We start from the raw sequence: 26,559 nt of genomic DNA, 5'->3' as shown, positions 1-26,559 counted from the left end.
TGCCAGAACAGTGGACCCCCACATGTGACCCTATTTTGGAAACTACACCCCTCACAGAATGTAATAAGGGGTGCAGTGAGTATTTACACCCCACTAGATTTGACAGATCTTTGGAACTGTGGGCTGTGCAAATGAAAAAATTTTTCATTTTCACGGACCACTGTTCCAAAAATCTGTCAGACACCTGTGGGTGTAAATGCTCACTGTACCCTTAATTACATTACGTGAGTGTAGTTTCCAAAATGGGGTCACATGTGGGGGGAGTCCATTGTTCTGGCACTATGGGGACTTTGTAAACACACGTGGCCTTCAATTCTGGACAAATTTTCTCTTCAAAAGCCCAATGGCGCTCCTTCTCTTCTGAGCATTGTAGGGCACCAGCAGAGCACTTTACATCCACATATGGGGTATGTTCTTACTCAGAAGAAATGGGGTTACAAATTTTGGGAGGCTTTTATTTCCCCATTTTCCCTTGTGTGAAAATGAAAAATTTAGGGTATCTCCAACATTCATCAAACACCTGTGGGGTGTTAATGCTCACTATACCCCTTGTTACGTTCTGCGAGGGGTGTAGTTTCCAAAATGGGGTCACATGTGGGTATTTATTGTTTTGGGTTTGTGTCAGAACCGCTGTAAAATCAGCCACCCCTGTGCATATCACCAATTTAGGCCTCAAACGTACATAGTGCACTCTCACTCCTGAGCCTTGTTGAGCGCCCGCAGAGCATTTTTCGCCCACATATGGGGTATTTCCGTACTCAGGAGAAATAGCGTTACAAATTTTGGGGGTCTTTTACCTAACAGGCTGGGGTAGCCCCCAACTTTTACTTTTCATAAGGGGTAAAAGGAGAAAAAGCCCCCCAAAATTTGTAACGCAATGGCTCCCGAGTACGGAAATACCCCATACCTGGCTCTAAACAGTTTCTTTGAAATACGACAGGGCTCCGAAGTGAGAGAGCGCCATGCGCATTTGAGGACTGAATTAGGGATTACATAGGGGTATTCTACGCCAGTGATTCCCAAACAGTGTGTCTCCAGCTGTTGCTAAACTGCCAGCATGTCTGGACAGTCAGTGGCTGTCCAGAAATACTGGGAGTTGTTGTTTTGCAACAGCTGGAGGCTCTGTTTTTTTTTGGGGGGGGGGGGGGGGACCTGTATGCCCTTGGTCCCTAAGTGGTTAAGATTTTTTAATAGAGGTAATTTACAAATCTGTTTAACTTTCTGGCACCAGTTGATTTAAAAACAATTGTTTTCCACCGGAGTACCCCTTAACTTTTATGACCGTACAATGAAATGAGAAAGAACAAAATAAAGAATGATTAAAAATTGGCATAGATTGGGCCCAAAAACCATTGATTTATTTTTCAGGTTTTCTGCCGTTTCTGAGTGTTCGTTTCTGAAGTATATGTAGTAAATACTCTACCCTGGTGTACAATGCTTGTATTTCTTGCCAACAAACTTAAGTCTAAACTCCATCTAGTGGTTCAGAATGCCAGCTTCATCAAATACGTAGATCTGCAGTAAGTCAGCAGGAAAAAATGCTGCAGCAGATACATGAGAAGGTTATATGAACCTACAGTATAGTAAGATACCATGTAGAAGAGTCCTATTCATCCAGCATTACTAGTTCCCTGAGAAGTGCAGCAACTGGCTAAAGAAGGAGACAGGTGTACCGGATCCCCGCTGGACAGCTAGGCGGTGCTCTGAGGAATGCGTGAATATGATAAGTAAAGCAAAGCTGAACCAGACTCTGGTTCGTTTGGCTTGAGGAAGTGCCCAGTCAGCACGAAACTGCGCTGTCCCACCCGTACCCCCTGCCTCCTGTATCTCCCTTCCCCGAGATGGGCTGTGTCATGATCAAATACATTGAATAAAGTCCACGCGTTCTACAGCAGTGGTGAGTTGCAGAGTCTTTCCTTCTGCTTTGCTTTACTTTTAGTATAGGAACATAGTTTGTAAGGTCGAAAAAAGATAAGAGTCCATCGAGTTCAACCTAAAACCCTACTGTGTTGATCCAGAGGAAGGAACCCCCCCCCCCACATGCTTTGGCATTGGCTGATGCCAATTGACCCATGACCGAGGAAAAAATTCCCTCCCGACCCCAATATGGCGATCAGAATAAATCCCTGGATCAATGTTCTATCCCCATAAATCTACTATCCATAACCCGTCATTTTACTCCCTAGAAAAACATCCAGGCCCCCGTTGAACTTGTTCATTGAGTGAGACATCACAACATCATGTGGAAGAGTTCCATAGTCTCACTGCTCTTACAGTAAAGAATCTCTGTCTGTGATGATGGTGAAACCTTCTTTCCTCTAGACAGAGAGGATGTTCCCCTTGTCATGGTTACCGGCCTAGGTATAAAAAGATCACTAGAAAAATCTCTGTACTGTCCATTCATATATTTATACATTGTGATCAGATCGCCCCTAAGACATATTTTCTTTAAACTAAATAACCTCAAGCTTAATAATCTGTCTTGGTCCTGTAATCCTCCCATATCATTAATTATCTACGTCACTCTCCTCTGCACTCTCTCCAGTTCGGCCATGTCCTTTATATATACACAGGTGCCCAGAATTGGACACAATATTCCATATGTAATCTGACTAATGATTTATACAGTGGTTAAGTCGAGTTTACTGTTCACCAGTATCCACAAGTCTTTTTCGGTAGAAGTTTGACCTAGTGTCTTATTATTTAGCACATACCTGCACATTTTGTTTTTACGGCCCAAGTGCATAACGTTACATTTATTCACATTAAACTTAAAAGGGGTTATCCACCAGACAGTACCTGGCAGACAGTAATGGACATGCTTAGGAAGGATCTGCGCTTGTCTTGGGGATAAATGGCTATGTTGTCAGATTACCATAACACTGTGGATAGCTTTTTGTGAACTGATATTTCCTGTCTGACTTTTCTTTTTTTGACTACAAATCCCATAATTCCATTTTCCTCCCTCCCACACATCAGCCACCCCACCTATTGAAACATAAATGAGCTGCATCCAAAGACCTGTGGTTTTCAATCAGGGTGCCTACAGCTGTTGCATTAGTTGCAGAATGATCTCTCTCCCACCAAGCATTCGTTCCACCCATTGAAGCAGACAGGCTCCCTGTCATCAGCTGACTAGTGATGTCAGGTCTCGGCCGCATTGCAACCTGTGAAAAATCTGAGACAACAGTCATTTTGTATGCTGTTAAAAAATAAATATTGGAGAGAAAATCACAGAAGAATTGTGAGAAAACCGTCACACACAGGTACAGACGATATATTATGAACTACACTAACTTTACAGCCCCTGTAGCATAGTCAAATAAAAAAAAATAAAAAAATAAAAATCCTGGAATACCTCTTTAACCCCATAATGACGCAGGACGTATATTTACGTCCTGCGCCGGCTCCCGCGATATGAAGCGGGATCGCGCCACGATCCTGCATCATATCGCGTCGGTCCCGGCGCTCATTAACGGCCGGGACCCGCGGCTAATACCACACATCGCCGATCGCGGCGATGTGCGGTATTAACCCTTTAGAAGCGGCGATCAAAGCTGACCGCCGCTTCTAAAGTGAAACTGAAAGTGACCCGGCTGCTCAGTCGGGCTGTTCGGGAACGCCGCGGTGAAATCGCGGCGCCCCGAACAGCTGACCGGACACCGGGAGGGCCCCTACCTGCCTCCTCGGTGTCCGATCGACGAATGACTGCTCCGTGCCTGAGATCCAGGCAGGAGCAGTCAAGCGCCGATAATGCTGATCACAGGCGTGTTAATACACGCCAGTGATCAGAATGAGAGATCAGTGTGTGCAGTGTTATAGGTCCCTATGGGACCTATAACACTGCAAAAAAAATGTAAAAAAAAAGTGTTAATAAAAGGTCATTTAACCCCTTCCCTAATAAAAGTTTGAATCACCCCCCTTTTCCCATAAAAAAAATAAAACAGTGTAAAAAAAAAATAAACAAACATATGTGGTATCGCCGCGTGCGTAAATGTCCGAACTATAAAAATATATAATTAATTGAACCGCACGATCAATGGCGTACGCGCAAAAAAATTCCAAAGTCCAAAAAAGCGTATTTTGGTCACTTTTTATACCATTAAAAAAATGAATAAAAAGTGATCAAAAAGTCAGATCAAAACAAAAATCATACCGATAAAAACTTCAGATCACGGCGCAAAAAATGAGTCCTCATATCGCCCTGTACGTGGAAAAATAAAAAAGTTATAGGGGTCAGAAGATGACATTTTTAAACGTATAAATTTTCCTGCATGTAGTTATGATTTTTTCCAGAAGTGCGACAAAATCAAACCTATATAAGTAGGGTATCATTTTAACCGTATGGACCTACAGAATAATGATAAGGTGTAACTTTTACCGAAATATGCACTGCGTAGAAATGGAATCCCCCAAAAGTTACAAAATGGCGTTTTTTTTTCGATTTTGTCGCACAATGATTTTTTTTTCCGTTTCTCCGTGCATTTTTGGGTAAAATGACTAATGTCACTGCAAAGTAGAATTGGCGACGCAAAAAATAAGCCATAATATGGATTTTTGGGTGGAAAATTGAAAGGGTTATGATTTTTAAAAGGTAAGGAGGAAAAAACGAAAGTGCAAAAACGGAGAAACCCTGAGTCCTTAAGAGGTTAATTTGCCATGTCTGTGCCCAAGCCTCCAGCTTCCCCAGATCCCTCTTTAATATTAGGTTATCCTCCTCTGTGGTAATCACCATACCCAGTTTAGGGTCATCTGCAAATATAGAAATTCTACTTTGTAATTAGTGATGAGCAGCAGGGGCCATATTCGAATTTGCGATATTTCGCGGATATATGGACGAATATTCGTCCTACGTTCGCGATATTCGCTATGTTGGTTTTTTTTCAAATTCGTAATGAAATTAGCATAGTGCACATGCATGATTATATCTTTCACCTAAAAGGGAGGGATTAGTGTCCAGTCTGGAAGAGTCGATATTTGCATAAAAACTAAAAAAAAAAACAACAATGAATATTCTTCATTAAGTCATCACTATGTTCTAAATATTTGCGAAATTGTGAAGTGCCGATATTCGTGGTAAAAATTAGCATTGTGAATATTCTCTATTCAGCACTATTTGTAATCCCTCTACAAGGTCATTAATAAAATATTGAAAAGAAGTGGACCCAGTACTAACCCCTGTGGAACCCAACTTGTAACTGTCACCCAACCTCTGCTTCCTGTCACTGAGCCGGTCACTTGTTTTGCAAAAATCAAAAGCATTGTAGACTATGTAAGGTCGATTAAAGTGAATGGGCCCCAATTCTTTATATGGTGGCATACACATTGTTGAAGGTATTGCAGCATATACGGGGACATGTCGCTGAAACATAAGGTATATGGGTCCGTACTGTAAAAACAAACATATGTACAAAGCCTAGAGTAATCTGGACCAAGAGGAAGTATAATGCAGTCATATGGAGGAGTCGGAGTCGCTAGGACAGGGTGCAGGGACGCGTCCCTCCCATTGACAAGGTGAAAGGAAAAACCCAGTTAATTTTACTCTTTTCAGCCTGGGCAGAACGGAAGAACAATACATTTCACTGGACTACTCCTAGAAACGTTGTACTATTAGGAGCAGCGATATTACAAACAGCTGATTGTTGGAGGTGCCCGAAGCCATTTTCCCGCTGATCTAATATTGATGGCCTAGCCAGAGGACAGGCTATGATATTTCAAGGGCTAGTTAACCCCTTTAAGATTTGAGGCACATGCCAAGCTAGATTAGTTTGTGTTCCTGACACACACTACATGCCATTCGTTAGGGTGCATACCATAGAGCTCCCACAGCGGAAGTATCTAACATACTCTTGCAGCTATCGGTCTTGCATAACCGGGGGAAGAGAAAGTCTCAAATTAGTGAGAAAGTCTTTCTATGAAGCCGTCACATCCCAGGACAGGAACTCTTAAGGCCCTGTAGTATTTTGGCCCAGAAGTAAGAACTATTTCAGTAAGGAAGAGACTCAGAATAGTATCAGAGACAAGATCTGCACATTCACTTATACACATTACAGTTAATAAAAGTACAGAGTAACCTTAAAGAAATAAGCTCTGCAGGAATACTTACGGTATGAACAGCCCTACTATAAATAAACTAAAGGAAAGCGGACAAGCTGTCTCATACATGTTTCTCATGCATTAGTTGTCATCGGATCTCACACAAGCAAGGCTTCATTTACACCACTATACCAACAAAGCTACAGGAACCTTTTCACTAAGCACCAAAACTACTCACCAGCACTGCTCCGTCTAAGCTACGTGGAAATGCAGCGGAGAAGTTCTCCCTGCTCAGGGAAAGCCTGCCCCTGCACATCCGCACCCCGTATATTGACCTGTCAGCAGCTAAACAGAAATAAAAATAATCCCACAGCTGCACAGGGCTGGTCATCAGGATTCTGGCAATACCTCTTTATTTCCATCGTCCTTTTTCAGCTTCAGATATAAGCGTTTTTGCTAAGATGTACCGTATTTTTCGCCATATAAGATGCACTTTTTCTTCCCCAAAACTGGGGGGGAAAAGTTGGTGCATCTTATACGGCGAATACACACCTATCAGGTCGGTCCCTGCGGCCATCAAAGGCCGGGACCCGCGGCTAATACAGGATATCACCGATGGCTGTGATGCCCTGTATTAACCCTTCAGACAAGGCGATCAAAGCTGACCGCCGCGTCTGAAGCGAAAGTCGGGCTGTTCGGGACCGCCGCAGTGAAATCGCGGCGTCCCGAACAGCTTACAGGACACCAGGAGGGACCTTACCTGCCTCCTCGGTGTCTGCTCCATGCCGGGATCCCCTGCATGGCCGGCGTTCCCTTTCGACATCATCACGTCGTCGCGCACGCCGTCCCATCATCCAATAGGAGCGGCATGCGTAGCGACGTGATGACGGAGAGCGTGGATCCCGGGGAAGAAGACGTCCGGAGCGGCTGGGACACGTGAGTACTATCACTTATCCAGTGTTCTTCAACCTGCGGACCTCCAGATGTTGCAAAACTACAACTCCCAGCATGCTGGGAGTTGTAGTTTTGCAACATCTGGAGGTCCGCAGGTTGAAGATCACTGTTGGGTGCAGAATCTTTTTTTTTCTAGATTTTGCACCTTTAAAATTGGGTACATCTTATATGCCTGTGCGTCCTATAGGGCAAAAAATACAGCATAGAAAAAGCCCAAGGTTACCCAGTACATCTCCTCTTATTCAAGGCAGTGAGTAAAAGGAGATGGGCTGGCTTACCCTGTGCTCTTGTCATGATCATGATGAATTTGAGGGTCTTTATGTTAGAAATACCCTATAATGGACCCCATTATGAAAACTAAACCAACTCCCCCCCCCCTTAAGGAATGTAACAAGGGGTAGAGTGAGCCTTAACACCCCACAGGTGTTTGACGAATTTTCACTAAAGTTGGACGTGAAAATGAAAAATTTTATTTTTTTCCACTAAAATGCTGGTGCAACCCCAAATTTTTCTTTTGTACAAGGGGTAATAGGAGAAAAAAAACTCATAAAATGTGTAACACAATTTCTTCTGAGTATGGACATACCTCATATGTGGATATAAACTGCTCTGCTGCCGTACTACAATGCTCAGAAGAGAAGGAGCGACATTGGGCATTTGAAGAGAGATTTTGGTTGGATTGGAAATCAGGGGCCATGTGTGTTTACAAAGCCCCCGTGGTGCCAGAACAGTGGAACCCCCCCCCACACACACACCACCCCATTTTGGAAACTACACCCCTCACAGAATTTAATAAGGGGTGCAGTGAGCATTTACACCCCACTGGCATTTGACAGATCTTTGGAACAGTGGGCTGTGAAAATGAAAAATTACATTTTTGACTTACACGGACTACTGTTCCAAAAATCTGTCAGACACCTGTGGTGTGTAAATGCTCACTTTACCCCTTATTACATTAAGTGGGGAGTGTAGTTTCCAAAATGGGGTCACATGTGGCGGGGGGTCCATTGTTCTGGCACCAAGGGGGCTTTGTAAACACACGTGGCCTTCAATTCTGGACAAATTTTCTCTTCAAAAGCCCAATGGCGCTCCTTCTCTTCTGAGCATTGTAGGGCACCCGCAGAGCACTTTACATCCACATATGGGGTATGTTCTTACTCAGAAGAAATGGGGTTACAAATTTTGGGGGGCTTTTTTCCTATTTTCCCTTGTGAAAATGAAAAATTTAGGATAACACCAGCAATTTTTTTTCCATTTTTCCATCCAACTTTGAAGAATTTTAATTAAACACCTGTGGGGTGTTAAGGAGCATTATACCCCTTGCTACATTCCGTGAGGGGTGCAGTTTCCAAAATGGGGTCACGTGGGTATTTCTTTTTTTTGCGCATAACCGCTGTAAAATCAGCCACCCCTGTACAAATCACCAATTTAGGCCTCAAATGTACACAGTGCGCTCTCACTCCTGAGCCTTGTTGTGCACCCGCAGAGCATTTTACGCCCACATACGGGGTATTTCCGTACTCAGGAGAAATTGCGTTACAAATTGGGGGGGGGGCTTTTTTCCTTTTAACTCTTGTGAAAATAAAAAGTATGGGGCAAATTTTTACTTTTTTACACTAACAGGCTGGTGTAGCCCCCAACTTTTATTTTTTCATAAGGGGTAAAAGGAGAAAAAGTCCCCCAAAATTTGTGGCTCTAAACTGTTTCCTTTAAATACGACAGGGCTCTGAAGTGAGAGAGCTCCATGCACATTTGAGGACTAAATTAGGGATTGCATAGGGGTGGACATAGGGGTATTCTACGCAAGTGATTCCAAAACAGGGTGCCTCCAGCTGTTGCTGAACTCCCAGCATGCCTGGACAGTCAGTGGCTGTCCAGAAATGCTGGGAGTTGTTGTTTTGCAACAGCTGGAGTCTCCGTTTTGGAAACACTGCCATACAATCAGTTTCTCATTTTTATTGGGGGGACAGTGTAAGTGGGTGTATATGTTGTGTTTTACCCTTTATTATGTGTTCGTGTAGTGTTTTTAGGGTACATTCACACTGGCGGGTTACGGCGAGTTCCCCGCTAGTAGTTTGTGGTGCGGTGAAAAATTTGCCGCAGCTCAAACTTCAAACAGGAAACTTACTGTAAACCTGCCCTTGTGAATGTACCCTGTACGTTCACATGGGGGGCAAACCTCCAGCTGTTTCAAACCTACAACTCCCAGCATGTACTGACAGACCGTGCATGCTGGGAGTTGTACTTTTGCAACAGCTGGAGGCACACTGGTTGGAAATCTTCAGTTAGGTTCAGTTTGCTGTGTGGGCATGCTGGGATTTGCAGTTTTGCAACATCTGGAAGGCTACAGTTTAGAGTCCACTGCACAGTGATCTCCAAACTGTGGCCCTTGCAAAGCTAGAAATCCCAGCATGCCCACACAGCAAACTGCTGTGTGGGCATGCTAGGAGCTGTAGTTTTGCAAGACCTAGAGGGCTACAGTTTGGAGATCTCTGTGCAGTGGTCTCTAAATTGTAGACCTCCAGCTGTTGCAAAACTACAACTCCCAGCATGCCCAAACAGCTGTCTGGGCATGCTGGTAGTTCTAATTTTGCAAAATCTGGAGGGCTACAGTTTAGAGACCACTTTATAGTGGTTTCAGAACGTAGCCCTCCAGATGTTGCTAGGCAACTCACCAGCTTCCGTAGGATAAAGCCGCACGACATCGCCGCCCATCGATCACCGTGCCCGTAGCTTCCGCAGATCGGTAAGCGACCTTCCGCGCCGGTCCCCGTCGGTTTCCCCGTCCTGCCCCGCCTTTTGTCGGTGGGCAGAACGGGGAAACCGAAAGTAACCCCACCACCCCCACCCCCGATCTGCTATTGGTCATGTGAATTCACTTGAGATTTGCCGCGATCGCCGACATGAGGGGGGGGGGGGGGGGTCTGATGAGCCCCCTGGTAGTTTGCACAGGATGCCTGCTGAATGATTTCAGCAGGCATCCCGGTCCGATCCCCGGAATTCTCCATACGTCAAGGGTCCTTTAAAAGGGGTTAAGTACCCAGCCCATTTTCACCTTAAATGGGCACTGTCACCAACTTTATTTTTTGATATGTTGTAGTACTTATGTACTACAACATCTCTCTAATATACTTGTATTTTTTTTTTTCTTCATTAAAAAGGTTTAATTTACATTTAAAAACCGGCCACTGAAAAAGGACTGATTTTGTAGTGGCAATCAGTCCTTTTTCAGTTAGGCTGCACTCGCTCCCTGCCTGTCAATCAGACAGGCAGGAGCGAGTGCATTGGCTCCCCGGCCACTGTCTGGGAGGCCACTCCTCCCGCACATCGCCGCTGCCGCCTCGTTGCCGCCGCTGTCCCTGCACGCCCGCTGACGGACTCTGCAGTAACTGCAAGTGTAATGAGGGAACGGGGTTATGCGGGGGGGGGGGGGAGGAGGTAACGGGCTAGTGCCGTAGCGCGGGGGGGGCTAGCAAAAAAATAAAAAATAGGATGGTGGGAGCTACCCTTTAAGGACCAAAGCATTTTTTGCACATCTGACCACTGTCACTTTAAGCATTAAAAACTCTGGGATGTTTTTACTTTTCATTCGTATTCCGAGATAGTTTTTTCGTGACATATTCTACTTTATGTCAGTGGTAAATATCAAATATCATTCAGCATTTCAGCATCATTTCTTGGTGAAAATTTCCAAAAGTTGAAAATTTTGCTTTTTTTTTTACTTTGAAACTCTGCTTATAAGGAATATAGACATACCAAATAAATTATATATTGATTCACAAATAAAATATCTCTACTTTATGTTTGCATCATAAAGTTGACATGTTTTTACTTTTGGAAGACATCAGAGGGCTTCAAAGTTCCGCAGCAATTTTCAAATTTTTCAAAAAAAAATTCTAAATCTGAATTTCTCATGGACCAGTTCAGATTTTAAGTGGATTTGAAGGGCCTTCATATTAGAACTACCCCATAAATGACCCCATTATAAAAACTGCACCCCCCAAAGTATTCAAAAAGACATTCAGAAAGTGTGTAAGTGAGACAATTCAAAATCTTGATTTTTTGCACTCGCATATTTTTGTAGACCCAGTTTTTGAATTTTTACTAGGGGTACAAGGAGAGAAATCACCCTAAAATTTGTAACCCAATTTCTCTCGAGTAAGGAAATACCTCATATGTGTATGTCAAGTGCTCTGTGGGTGCACTAGAGGGCTCAGAAGGAAGGAGCGACAATGGAATTTTGGAGAGTGAGTTTTTCTGAAATGGTTTTTGGGGGGGATGTCACATTTCGGAAGCCCCAATGGTGTCAGGACAGAAAAAAAAAAAAAAAAAACCCCACATGGCATACTATTTTGGAAACTATACTCCTCAAGGTATGTAACAAGGGGTACAGTGAGCCTTAACACCCCACAGGTGTTTGACGACTTTTTGTTAACGTCAGATGTGTAAATAAAAGATAAATTAAAATTCACTAAAATGCTGATTTTTCCCCCTCCAAATTTACCATTTTTAATGGAGGTTATAGGAGAAAATACCCCCCCCCCCCCAAAAAAAAAATTTGTAACCCCATTTCTTCTGAGTATGGAAATACCCCATGTGTGGACGTCAAGTGCTCTGCAGGCGCACTACAATGCTCAGAAGAGAAGGAGCGGCATTGAGCCTTTGGAGAGAGAATTTGTTTGGAATGGAAGTCGGGGGGGCCCACGTGCATTTATAAAAGCCCCCGTGATGCCAGAACAGTGGACCCCCACACACACACACACACACACACACACACCCCCACGTGACCCTATTTTGGAAACTACACCCCTCACGTAATGTAATAAGGGGGTACCGCGAGTGTTTACACCCCACTGTTGTTTGACAGACTTTTGGAACAGTGTGCTGTGCAAATGAAAAGATTTAATTTTTCATTTTCATGGATCACTGTTCCAAAAATCTGTCAGACACCTGTGGGGTTTAAACGCTCACTGTACCCCCCTTATTACGTGAGGGGTGTAGTTTCCAAAATGGGGTCACGTGGGGGGTCCACTGTTCTGGCACTATGGCCTTCAATTACAGACAAATTCTCTCTCGAAAAGCCAAATGTCGCTCCTTCTCTTCTGAGTATTGTAGTTCGCCAGCAGAGCACATTACGTCCACACGTGGGGTATTTATATACTCAGAAGAAATTGGGTTACAAATTTTGGGGGGCATTTCCCTTTGTGAAAATGAAAAATTTAAGATAACACCAGCATTTTAGTGAAAAAATAAAAAAAAAATCATTTTCACGTCCAACTTTAAAGAAAATTCTTGAAACAGCTGTGGGTAGTTAAGGCTCACTATACCTCTTGTCACGTTCCGTGAGGGGTGTAGTTTCTAAAATAGGGTCTCATGTGGGTGTTTTTTTTGTGTTTATGTCAGAACCACTGTAACGATCAGCCACCCCTGTGCAAATCACCTCAAATATACATAGTGCGCTCTCACTCCTGAGCCTTGTGCGTCCGCAGATTACTTTACATCCACATATGGGGTATTTCCGTACCCAGGAGAAATTGTGTTACACGTTTTGGGGGTCTTTTTTTTCCTTTTAAGTATGGGGCAACACTAGCATGTTAGTGTAAAAAATATTATTCTTTTTTTTTTTTTACAATAACATGCTGGAGTAGACCCCAACTTTTCATAAGGGGTGAAAGGAGAAAAAGTCCCACAAATTTGTTAGGCAATTTCTGCAGTGTATGGAAATAGCCCATATATGGCCATAAACTGTTGCCTTGAAATACGACAGGGCTCCAATGTGAGAGCACCATGCGCATTTGAGGCCTAACTTAGGGATTTGCATAGGGGTGAACATAGGGGTATTCTATGCCAGTGATTCACAATCAGGTTGCCTCCAGCTGCTGCAAAAATCCTAGCATGCCTGGACAGTAAATGGATATCTGGCAATACTGGGAGTTGTTGTTTTGCACTAGCTGGAGGCTCCGTTTTGGAAACAGTGCTGTACCAGACGTTTTTCATTTTTATTGGGAGAGGGGAGGGGACTGTGTAAGGGGGTGTATTTGTAGTTTTTTTTTTTTACTTTTTATTTTGTGTAGTGTTATTAGGGTACATTCGCAATGGCGGGGGTTTACGGTGAGCTTCCCGCTGGGAGTTTGAGGAAAATTTGCTGCATCTCAAATAAGGAGCAGGAAACTCACTGTAAACCCGCCCGTGTGAATGTACCCTGTACATTCACATGGGGGGGGGGGGGGGGGGGGGGGGGCAAACCTATAGCTATTGCAAAACTACAACTCACAGCATGCCCTTTGGGCTGTCCGTGCATGCTGGGGGTTGTAGTTATGCAACAGCTGGAGGCACACTGGTTGCAAAACACAGTTTGTTAAATAACTCTGTTTCCCAACCAGTGTGCCTCTAGCTGTTGCAAAACTACAACTCCTAGCATGCACGGTCTATCAGTGCATGCTGGGAGTTTTAGTTTGCAACTGCTGGAGGCACACTGGTTGCAAATCACTGAGTTAGGTAACAAACACTCAGTGTTTCACAACCAGTGTGCATACTACTACAACTTCCAGCATGCCCTTTTGCTGTCCGTTCATGCTAGGGGTTGTAGTTATGCAACAGCTGGAGGCAAACTGGCTGCAAAACACAGAGTTTGTTACTTAACTCAGTGTTTCCCAACTAATGTGCCTCCCATCATGCCCAGACAGTTGAAGGGCATGTCGGGAGTTGTAGTTATGCAACAACTGGAAGACAACAGTTTGGACACCATCATGCAGTGGTCTCCAAACTGTAGCCCTCCAGATGTTGCAAAACTTCAACTCCATGCATGCCCAGACTGCCCAGGCATGCTGGGAGTTATAGTTTGGCAACATCTGAAGGGCTTCAATCTGTGCCCTTCCAGATGTTGCAAAACTACTACTCCCAACATGCAGAGACTGTCCAGACATGCTGGGAGTTGTAGTTCTGTGCAGTAGTCTCCCAACTGTGCCCTTCCAGATGTTGCAAAACTACAACTCTCAGCATGCCCAGACAGTCCAGGCATGTTGGGAGTTGTAGTTCTGTAACATTTGACCCTTCAGATGTTGCAGAACTACAACTCCCAGTATGCCTGGACTGTCTGCGCATGCTGAGAGTTTTAGTTTTGAACATCTGTAAGGACACAGTTTGGAGACCACTGCACAGGGCCAAGGCTGTCTGGGCATGCTGGGCGTTGTAGTTTTGAAAGTCCGAGCAGCAGCAGTAAAGATCACTTTACAGCGATCTTCACTGCTGCCTCGGACGCCACCGCTGCCTCCACTTGCCTGCCGGTGCCCGAGGTACCTGCCGCCCCCCCCCCCCCCCCCCGCATAGACGGCCCCCGCCACCATCTTCCCCCACTCTTCCCGGACTTCTAGGGGGAGGATCTGAACTTTCACCCCTGCGATTCGCCGGTTAGTCCTGACCGGCTGAACGCAGGGGATAGGAGGAGGTGGCACCCTTGCCACCTCACTCCTGCCCGTCAGGATGGTCAGAGCTCTTTCTGACAGCTCCGATCATCACTATTTTCAGGGCTATCGGGTCACCAGAGACCCAATCAGCCCAGAATTGCCGATCTGAATTGAGCGTCGATCGCCGACATGAGGGGGGGGGGGGAGGGGGTCTCAGGTCCCCCCCAAGCATTGTCACGGAATGCCTGCTGAATGATTTCAGCACGCATCCCGCTCTGGTCCCTGCCCGGCGTGGACCTAAATTCCCACCGAGTCCTTAAGTACCAGGGCGTACCTGTACACACTGGGTCTCTAAGTGGTTGAAGGGGTACTCCGCTCTAAACATCTTATCCCCTATCCGCCGCTGGGGACCCCCGCCCCGACAGATCAACTTCTAGAAGTCATACTAGGAACCAGTTATGCCCCGTCTTTTTGTCACTCAATCCAAAACAAAACATGGCCACGTTTGGCCTCATTTAAAAGTGGGCACAGTCAAGTTATATGTTGCAGATTTTTGCAAACAACTCAGTCCTACAGATCTTTGCCACCCACCAAACAACAGTACATGTACATTCATTGTATACTATCAGTTGTCAATCTAATGCGTTGAGGGCCAAATACAATACATAGAGTTAAAATCTATATTTTGTAAGCATTTGTCAGATATTTACCATCTTAATGTTTGATTTTTGTTTCTTGACTCGTAGGGGAGATTTATCAAAACCCGTCCAGAGGAAAAGTTGCTGAGATGCCCATAGCAACCAATCAGATCACTTCCTTCATTTTTCAGAGGCCTTTTCAAAAGTGAAAGAAGCGATCTGATTGGTTTTCCTCTGGACAGGTTTTGATAAATCTCCCCCAGTGTTTCCAAACAGGGATGCATCCAGCTGTTGCAAGACTACAACTTCCAGCATGCCAGGACAGCCTTCCACTCTCACCACAGGCTGTCTGCTGTCACCTCTGTCCATGTCAGGAATAGTGTTGAGCGTGAATATGCAAATTTTTACCACGTATATCGGCATGTTGCGATTTTGCGAATATTTAGAATATAGTGATATACACCGTATTCGTAACGATGAATATTTGTTTGTTTTTTTATGTGAATTTATGCGAATATTGGCACTTCCAGACTGGACACTGATCGTTTTTCATTACGAATTTTCGCATGAAAAAAAAAAAAAAAAAAAAAAGAAAAAAAAAACAGAATATGCGAATTTCGAACATAGGATGAATATTCGTTCATATATTCGCAAAATATCGCAAATTCGAATCTGGTCTGTGTCGCCCATCACTAGTCAGGAACTGTCCAGAGTAGGAGCAAATCTCCATAGCAAACATCTCCTGCTCTGGACAGTTCCTGACATGGACAAAGGTGTCAGCAGAGAGAACTATGGTCAGACTGGAAAGAAATTCAAAAAGAAAAGAACTTCCTCTGTTTAGAGGAAGGAAAATAACTTCCTCATATGTAAGGAGGACCTGAAATGCGTCCAGCTTCAACCACAACCAATCCAAGTGCCACATCAACCTTTTCCACAAGAATACAACGGAGGACCGCTGCAGTATCCATGGACTTAGCCCACTGCTGCCACTGCACATCTGAGACGGCCGAGTCTCTAGCAGCGCACCCTCTGCCCAGGGACTGGGACTCGTCCGGCGATCAGCACAATCTACAGAAGTTACCCATTCTTACTACTCTTTTAAATCGCTGTTCTTATTGAATTTAACACTGCCGCTGCACAATTGGGAGACGGCTGTGTCTCCAACAGTGAGCCCTCTGCATAGAGGATCCAGATTTGTTACATTCTAAAGTCAATTGATACAATTGCCACTAACTAACTTTGCACAAATCGCTGCATTCTTTACTCAAGACATTTACTATTTATTCTAACAGGATACAAAATAATTGTGGAAATAGCGAACCAAGACTATCAGAGAAATCACTGCATTTTTACAAATCTCTAAACCATTGCTTTCATTCCTATAGATGTGTGGACACTTATTTAAAGGATTATTTTGTGTTTTACAAGCCATATTGTATTGTAATAACCCTTTTCATTTGCCATGATTTTAATTTTATTGTATTAACCATTGAACAACCATTTTTGTTTATGTTGATTCACAAGGGCCCTGTGATTCACAGTTCACAAGTATACTAACTTTATACATTATATCCTGAAATAAACATATATTATCCTAATATTCACGACTCTGAGCCCCAATTTCTGTATTAAATTTGTAAATTACTTCTATTAAAAAATCTTAATCCTTCTAGTACTTATTAGCTGCTGAATACTACAGAGGAAATTCTTTTATTTTTGGAACACAGAGCTCTCTGCTGACATCATGACCACAGTGCTCTCTGCTGACATCTCTGTCCATTTTAAGAACTGTCCAGAGTAAAAGAAAATCCCCATAGCAAACATATGCTGCTCTGGACAGTTCTTAAAATGGACAGAGATGTCAGCAGAGAGCACTGTGTTCAAAAAAGAAAAGAATTTCCTCTGTAGTATTCAGCAGCTAATAAGTACTGGAAGGATTAAGATGTAATAGAAGTCATTTACTAATCTGTTTAACTTTCTGGCACCAGTTGATTTAAAAAAAAAAAAAAAAAAAAGTTTTCCAACGGAGTACCCCTTTAACACTTCAGTGCACTGTTGGTGGTCAATTGTGTAAATTTATACCTCCACATAACTTCAGATGCCATTACATCTGTAGGGGTAATGGCGGACAGCGACAATATTGCTGATGTTTGCCATTAACTACATGTCTCAGCTGCTAATAACAGCAGGAAGGTTCCGATCACCGTATCACTGAACCATGCGGCGTGCGTGTATGTTGCTGTGCTCCAAGTCCCATGTATGTTGTGTGTCCTCTAGGGATTAAAGGAAAACGGTCACCAGTTCACCAGCACTATAACCCGATACACCGAGTTATAGTGCGGGTCAACAGGAGACCAATGCGGGGCCGCTGACTGATATACCTACCTGCAGTCCTCCTCTTCAAGCACTGACTTTCGCTTTGAGGCGGGCCCACTGGCTGGATTTAAAGTTTCATTAGCGCTGGTCACGTGAGCGCTCGTGCCTACTGAGCGTTCACGTGACCGGCACTTATGAATATTTAAATCTAGCTGGCAGGCCCGTCTCCAGTGCACAAGTCAGCGCTGGAAGAGGAGGACCTTCAGAGGATTTGAGCTCCGGACTGCAGGTAGGTATAGCGGTCTAAGACCCTGCATCGGTCTCCTGTTAATCCGCACTATAACTCTGTGTATCAGGTTATAATGCAGGCGAACGGGAGAACCGTTTTCCTTTAAAAGCGCTCGCACTTTAAGCAGTGGTAAGTCCAGGTGCTGGTCGCATTTATTGGAGCCACTAGCGCTGGCTAATATCCAATCATTGTTGTAATGATTACACACACACACACACACACACACACCAGCCACACACCAGCCACACACCAGCCACAGGCTTTTACCACTATGTGTAAGAGCATCATATATTTTGTAATTCAAAACTGCAGCAGAAGAATTGAGCATAACTACATTGTGTAAGAGCACCCTCAGGTGAAGGGTGCTTTGACAATAATTGTAGTATGCATGAAGTCAGCTGTTTAGTACTGTGTTTAGAGATGAGCGAACTTACAGTAAATTCGATTCGTCACGAACTTCTCGGCTCGGCAGTTGATGACTTTTCCTGCATAAATTAGTTCAGCTTTCAGGTGCTCCCGTGGGCTGGAAAAGGTGGATACAGTCCTAGGAGACTCTTTCCTAGGAATGTATCCACCTTTTCCAGCCCACCGGAGCACCTGAAAGCTGAACTAATGTACGCAGGATAAGTCATCAACTGCCGAGCCGAGAAGTTCGTGACGAATCGAATTTACTGTAAGTTCGCTCATCTCTAACTGTGTTACTAAAAACTGGATGTGTTTTTTGATGCAGTTTCGCACTGTGTAACAGCATCTTCATAGGAAAGTCAAAATGCACAATTACGGTATGTTCACACATACTTGTGCGCTTGGCCATGCACCATCACCATTGGCAGAAACGTGGATTTTGGAGGAATCCAGATTCCGAATTTCTGCAGTGGAAATTCAGCAATGTGCAGCAGATGTCCATTGAGAACACCAGAATTTCCAAATGTGGTATTTCTCCACACAAAAAAGTTTGTAAGTAAGGAAAATTTTGGTGTGGAGCTTCAGCTACAGATCTAAAATATATTAACAGGACAAGAGACTCCTATGGACTCCATGCTCCTGTACAGTACTGCATGCCTCATCAATCACTTCTATATCAGAGGGATAAAAAGAAGTTCCCGCTCCTTTACACTGTGGCAAATGCACCCAAAAATCTGCACAATTTGGCACATTGTGGGAATAACAGTTGAGTTACTGCTATGCAAACTTGCTTCTTTCATTTTTCAAAGGCATTTGTAAAAACGAAAGAAGCACTCTAGGTTGCTATGGACAACTGCCCTACTCTTGCTACAGAGAGTTTGATATAAAAAAAAAAAAAATGAATAAAAAAATAAACTCCCCCATGGATCCTGGCCCACAGGATCTGTTGTTATTTGGGAAGCAGTGCTGACTCTTTTACCATTATCTGACTGTATGTTACATAGGACACATACTGTAGCATTATGGGGGGGTACTACAGGACGCATAGCATTGGGGGGGGGGGGGGTACTACAGGACGCATAGCATTAGGGGGGTACCACGGGACACATAGCATTGGGGGGGTAGAACGGGACACATAGCATTGGGGGGGGGATACCACAGGACACATAGCATTGGGGGGGGGATACCACAGGACACATAGCATTGGGGGGGGGGATACCACAGGACACATAGCATTGGGGGTTGGGATACCACAGGACACATAGCATTGGGGGGGGATACCACAGGACACATAGCATTGGGGGGGGTACCACAGGACACATAGCATTGGGGGGGGGGGTACCACAGGACGCATTGCATTAGCATGGGGGGGTACCACAGGACACATAGCATTGGGGGGTACCACAGGACACATAGCATTGAGGGGGGTACCACAGGACACATAGCATTGGGGGGTACCACAGGACACATAGCATTGAGGGGGGTACCACAGGACACATAGCATTAGCATGGGGGGGTACCACAGGACGCATAGCATTAGCATATGGGGGGTACCACAGGACGCATAGCATTAGCATATGGGGGGTACCACAGGACGCATAGCATTGAGGGGGGGGTACCACAGGACGCATAGCATTAGCATGGGGGGGTACCACAGGACGCATAGCATTAGCATGGAGGGGTACCACAGGACGCATAGCATTAGCATGGGGGGGGGGGGTACCACAGGACGCATAGCATTTGGGGGGTACCACAGGACACATAGCATTTGGGGGGTACCACAGGACACATAGCATTTGGGGGGTACCACAGGACACATAGCATTTGGGGGGTACCACAGGACACATAGCATTGGGGTGGGGGGGTACCACAGGACACATAGCATTGAGGGGGGTACCACAGGACACATAGCATTAGCATGGGGGGGGGGGTACCACAAGACAAGCAAGACAGTAGAGCAGCATTTCCCAACGAGGGTGCATCCAGCTGTTGCAAAACTAGTTTTGCAACAGCTGGAGGCACATTAGTTGGGAAACACTGCATTAGGCTAAGTTTCCACTTTTTTTTTCTGGCAGTTTTTCGATATCTGCCACTGCAGTTTTTGAGCCAAAGTCAGAAGTGGATCCATAAGGGAGAAGATGTGTAAGTCTTTCATTTATATTTTCCATTCCTTTTGAATACAGTGGAAACTTAGCCTAAGAAGGTCCCACAGGACAAATAGCACTGGGGGCTCCACAGGACAAATAGCACTGGGGGCTCCACAGGACAAATTGCATTAGGGGGTCCCACAGGACACATAAGATTAGGGGGTCCCATAGGATTACAATGGCTCCAGCCTGGGGGACCCTGCAGTCATGTATACAGCTGTCACTCTCAGGCACCGCACAGGCTCCCACAGCTGTCAGAGTATACAGCAGCCTCTGTACCTCACACGTCATGTGACGTCACACATACACCCTCACCTGACCCCGCACCGTGCCCCCAGATATCCCGCTCCCCTCAGGGTTATTAAGCGACACTCCCGCCAGCCACTACTGTATGATTTCACCGACAAATACCAGCCACTTCCGCTTCCGGTCACCAGCGCGTAAAACATGGCGTCCTACGTAACATTGTTACCATGGGAACCAGACTCTTCCGGAACAGGAGCATACTAACGGGGCTTGTTCCGCGTTATATCAGACCCTTGGCTTGTTTTCACGAAGTCTCTAGAGTAGAGTGTCCCCTCCGCTTAAGTCCCAAACTGCAGACTAAATACTATAATCTGTAAGGACCCACTGAAATACCATCACGTGACAAGGTAAAGTCATGTGACTCGGCAGCATGGGCTCTGTATCACGCTCGAGCTCACTGCAGTGCACTAGAGGAATGTGGGGCATACCCCCAACTGTCCCGGAATGACCCCCTTCTGTCCCGCTTGTCAGTCCCAGCTATGTACGATTTTCATGCAAAGCTGGGAAGATAAATCCCTCACACTGTACAGAGCGGAGCCTGGGGCCGGGTCACATGATCAGGTCACATGATTCTACAGTACTTCAGTGCTATTTGTGCCACTGGAGCCTGCATCCAGTGTGTTGTCCTGTGAGAGAAAGCAGTGTGCAGCCTCCTCCAGCCATCCATTCCGTCATCGCCAGGAGCATCATACAATGAATGACAGGTACAGCTAAAGTGACTTTTAGGTTAAAGGGGTACTCCGGTGAAAATTTTTTTTTATTTGTTTATTTTTTTAAATCAACTGGTGCCAGAAAGTACAACAGATTTGTAAATGACTTCTAATAAAAAAAAAAAAAATCTTAATCCTTCCAGTACTTATTAGCTCCTGAATACTACAGAGGAAATTATTTTCTTTTTGGAACACAGAGCTCTCTGCTGACATCACGAGCACAGTGCTCTCTCCTGACATCTCTGTCCATTTTAGGAACTGTCCAGAGTAGGAGAAAATCCTCATAGCAAACATATGCTGCTCTGGACAGTTCCTAAAATGGACAGAGATGTCAGCAGAGAGCTCTGTGTTCCAAAAAGAAAATAATTTCCTCTGTAGTATTCAGCAGCTAATAAGTACTGGAAGGATTAAGGTTTCTTAATAGAAGTAATTTACAAATCTGTTTAACTTTCTGGCACCAATTTATGAAAAAAAAAATTCCACCAGAGTACCCCTTTAAAAATTTGCAATGCAGCATAGGGAAACTACTGCTCTATAACTCTAAGTGCTGTATAAAGTACTTGAGCTTTGGGGGGGGGGGTGCAGTGCAGAAGTTCCCAGCATCCCTGCTCCTGCCAGACAGTACACACTGTCTCTGTTCACATGATGTGTTTTTAGCATGTTTTTGTTTTAAAAAGGCCTGATAAAAATGTATAATGTGAACAGACCCCTTATGACAGTGTGTTCCCAAACGGGCCTCCAGCTGTTGCTAATTTATGACTTCCATCATGCCTGGACAGCCTTTGGGGGTTGTAGTTTCGCAACACCTGGGGGCCATACCGCCCAACCATCCCGGATCCAGCGGGACATTCTCATATTTGGGGTCATGACCCATTGTCCCAGAATGGCCCCTTCATTAATTTACTTACTGATGGCCAACAGTTGTCCACTGGGGCTGGCAGCCACTGGCACTTTAACCTGTTGGGGAAGGAGGGTGTACAGGTACACCCTCACGTTCTGGTACTTAAGGACGATGATCGGACCGGGATGACTGCTGATATCTATCAGCAGGCACCCTGTGGCAATGCCTAGGGGGGGTCTGAGACCAATTCAGACCTACGATTTGCGGTGAGTCTGGGCCAACCCCTGCCATTGGTCGATCAAGACTGACCGGCCAGTGGCAGTTGGGGGGGGGGGGTTAAAGTTCATTTCCCCCTGCACTGCCCACTGAGGGGGGGGGGGGGCATGGCCGGCTTACTGGAGCAGCTGCAGAGACATCGGGCAGCAGCAGGAGGATACAGGCCGGAAAGTACAGCGGTGGAGGAGGCTGCAGTGAAGATCGCTGGTAAGTGATCTTCACTGTGGCCTTCTGAAAGTTGCAAAACTACAGCTCCCAGCATGCCCTGACTGTCTGGGCATGCTGGGAGTTGTAGTTTTGCAACATCTGAAGTGGCACAGTTTGGAGACCACTATTATATGGTGGTCTCCAAGCTGTATCCCTCCAGATGTTGCAAAACTACAATTCCCAGCATGCCCAGACAGTCAGTGCATGCTGAAAGTTGTATTTTTACAACATCTTGAGGACCACAGTTTGGAGACCACTACACGGTGGTCTCCAAACTGTGACCCTTCAGATGTTGCAAACCTACAACTCCCAGCATGCCTGGACAGTGTGGGCATGCTTGGAATTGTAGTTTTGCAACATCTGGGGGGCTACAGTTTGGAGACCACTACTTAGCGGTCTCCAAACTGTTCTTCCACAGTTGTTGCATAACTACAACTCCTAGCATGCCTTTTGGCTGTCAGTGCATGCTGGGAGTTGTAGTTTTGCAACAGCTGGAGGCACACTGGTTTGGAAACACTGAGCTAGCGTCTGTTTCCTAACTCAGTGATTCCAACCTGTGTGCCTCCAGCTGTTGCAAAACTAATACTCCCAGAATGCACAGACAGACCGTACATGCTGGGAGTTGTAGTTTGGCAACAGCTGAAGGTACATGTGAATGTACATGTCATGGTTTTTGGTCCGGGTGAAAAAACCGTATGAAAACCGTATATGTTTTTTTTTTAACATGGGAGTCAATGGGAACTGTACAGAACCGTATGTGCGTACGGTTCCATCTGGTTTTCACCATATGGATTTTGACACCAAAAGTTTTTTTTTCTTGGAATTTTAGTCAAACAAGTGAAACTTTATTCATAATGGAGTGAAAAGTTAAAAACGTCAGTTTTTTTTTTTTTCTTAAATACGGATGCAACCGGACATCATTTTTTAAAACCGAATACGGTTTAAAATTTGTACACATGTTTTGATACATTTTATTCCGTTTTTTTAGGAATCCGTTTTTAATTAAAAACCTGATTCGGAAACTGTATTGCAAAAATGTGATGTGAACCCAGCCTGACACTATTTCTCTTTCAGTCACCCTGTAGGGGAATAGAACCTTTACTGCTGGATTTCCTTGTGGATTATATATAGTTTAGGGGTCTCAGCCCCAGGATTTCTATAATTAGTTTCTGTCAAATGAGTAATTCAGAATTGGACCCCTTAGTAACAGATTTTGTTACTGAACAAAACTATAAAATCAGCTTGTGGTCATAAGACAGCGATCTATCCTGACTTTTTAATAACTGCACAATCCTGAACAGCCTCCAGGTGGCATCATTGTCCAGAGCATAGCTCACAAAAGGGACCTGATTCTGGATGAATGGAACAGTTATGATATCATTTTCACTGATTTAAACTCCTCTTCTACATTCATACAACTAAGTGCAACTGAGCAGAGCTTGGTGCTAGAGCTGGGCGGTATGACCAAAAATGTGTATCACAGTATTTTTAAATTATCGCGTTATCACGGTATTTAACGGTATTGGGGAGGGGGGGCTTGTTAAAGTGTCAGAACATCAGGGTTTCCCCAACCAGTGTGCCTCCAGCTGTAGCATAACTACAACTCCCAGCATGCCTGGACAGCCTGCGGATGTCTGGGCATGCTGGTAGTTGTAGTTTTGCAACAGCTGGAGGCACACTGGTTGGGGAAACAGCATTGTACTGTATACTCCCCCGCTGATGTCTATCACAGCTCTGCACTACAGGGAATGAGGAGTCAGGGCAGCAAAAATCTCTCTATTCACCCAATCCTGCCCCTCTTTCCATTCACCCCCCTGCACCCATTAACTCCCCTACACCCATTAACCCCATCCTGCCCCTCATTCCATTAACCCCATCCTGCCCCTCATTCCATTAACCCCCCTGCTCCTTTCATTTATCCTATCCTGCCTCTTATTCCATTACCCCCTCTGCTTCTATTAACCCCCTCCCCTCCTCCTCCTCACCTGTGCGCTGATGCGGCTGATGGGAAGTGCCCCTGTCATCAGTGCAATAACGTGGGCACTTCCCGCCCGGACACAGGATCCTCTCTGGCGGAAGCGTTCAGCGCAGGATGCTGACGCTTCCGCCAGGAGGGAATTTGAAATTTTGATCTAAAGTGCCCACTGCGCTATTATGCGCCACGGCCACTTTAGAACAGTGAGCAGCAGCGGCGCAGCTCACGTGCGTTGTGTGAGGGGGCCCGCCGCTCTTTCAAAGATCAGCGGGCCCCCTGACAGGCAGTTTGTCCGCCCCTGAAGCAATCGCTCCCCTCGGTCCTGCGGCGTGCACTAGGGGCCTCAGGAGCGGGCGCCGGAGCTAGAAGAAATGCGGCGCAATGCTCTGCCTTACGCCGCAGGACCAAGGGGTGCGGACGCTTGTTATGAACACTGGCAAAGAGAGGGGAGAGGTGGACTGGAGCAGGGAGCCGGCTCGGGGCTCCGGGAAACATCAGAGCCAGGGAATGCAGTTTCAGCGCTTTCCCCTGGCTCTGATTGCAGAGAGGAGCCGGCCTGAAACTGCAGGGGGAGCGGGGATGAGGAGTCTCATCCTGCTCTCCCCTTACAGAGCGGAGCCGTGGGCTCTGTAATTCATTCATGGGCGGGGGGAGGGGCCCCACCGGTATAGCGGTATGGGGCAAAATTCATACCGTCGGAGAAAGGTCTTAAAGAAAGGCTTTTCCTTTACACCCACACCGAAGTATGATGCCTTTGAGTGGGTGAAAGACATTAACTTGTTTGCCAGGAAACTGGCTTTACATAAATTTCATCTCCATCGTGACCAAAATCCAACACTCAGGTCCCGACATGAAAAACAAGCCCTCAGCGATCTTCAATCGTTGCTGTTGGAGAATGAGACCGGAGTGAGCACTACTAGTGCTCCTTTCTGTACGATTCAAAATCAAAATTTACACCCAGTTTCTCCCAGTACAGTAATATTGAGACGTCCGTATGCATGGTTACTAATGAACTCCAACAACTGAAACCAGCTAGATACAAGCACAATAAGAACTTAACGTCTAAAGAGTTGAAAGCTTTACAGGATCTAGAGAGGAATGATACAATCATAATTAATCCCTCCGATAAGGGGGCAACACTGTTCTGATGGACAAATGTGACTATAAGGCCGTGGTTCTCTGGTTACTCCATGACCAAGATACATACACTTTACTGGATGTTAACCCCACAGAGCGGTTTTCTGCCGAATTATATCAATTGCTGCAAGAAGCCAGAAGTCGAGATCTCATTGCTGATGATGAGTTTCGGGTTCTGTATAATCCTAAACCAACTGTGGCAACATTTTATGCATTTCCCAAGATTGATAAGTCCTGTGGCCCTTTCCCTGGCCGCCCCATTGTTTCGGGGAATAATAACCTGATTGAAGGGATTGGTCAATACATAAACCAATTTCTTTCCCCCTTCATGACCACATTACTATCTTTCCTCCGAGAAACCAAAGACACTGTCACCAAACTCCAGGAAATTTCTTTCCCACAAGGCACACTGAGAGCCAGATGTACAATCACTCTACACTAATATACAGCATGATCTTGTGATAATTGCAGTACAGCATTTTCTTTGCACTAAGGGCACACAATACACTGTGCACAATTATTTTGTCACATCACTGTTACAGTTTCTGCTCACTCGCAATCATTTTTTGTTCGATAGGCACTTTTATTTTCAGAGAAAAGGCACAGCAATGAGCACAGCATGTGCACCTAATTATGCAAATCTTTTTTTAGGGTGGTGGGAGGACACTATTGTTTTTTCCGAGCACCTTCCTACATTAACTCAGCACATTTTGTTTTGGGGTTGTTATATAGATGACATTTTACTTTTTTGGGATGCCACTGAATCACTATTTCACGAATTTGTTACTCAACTTAATATAAACACTGCAGGTATGAAATTCACCTTTTGAAATCCAAACTGCTACTATTCATTTTCTTGATTTAAAAATTTCTCTGGAGTCTGATGGCAGTGTCAAAACTGAAGTCTACTGTAAAC

General features: G+C 45.1%; 1 protein-coding gene across 4 annotated transcripts in view; it reads right to left on the bottom strand.

Moving 5' to 3' along the window:
- Positions 1–20,725, bottom strand: part of ZNF106 (zinc finger protein 106) — a 79,684-nt gene extending 58,959 nt beyond the window's left edge. For 3 of the 4 annotated variants that reach the window (XM_056546771.1, XM_056546773.1, XM_056546774.1), the window contains exon 1: positions 20,507–20,620. The gene's annotated coding sequence lies outside the window, so the exon portion shown is untranslated. Of the gene's footprint in view, positions 1–20,506 lie in introns of all 4 variants that reach the window. The other variant, XM_056546772.1, reaches the window with a different exon arrangement.
- Positions 20,726–26,559: the final 5,834 nt, after the last annotated feature.

Source organism: Hyla sarda, chromosome 11 (assembly GCF_029499605.1).
Source record: "Hyla sarda isolate aHylSar1 chromosome 11, aHylSar1.hap1, whole genome shotgun sequence".
Taxonomy (NCBI): Eukaryota; Metazoa; Chordata; class Amphibia; order Anura; family Hylidae; genus Hyla; species Hyla sarda.
The sequence above is the reverse complement of the archived record's forward strand: the minus strand, read 5'-3'. Positions and strand labels throughout refer to the sequence as shown.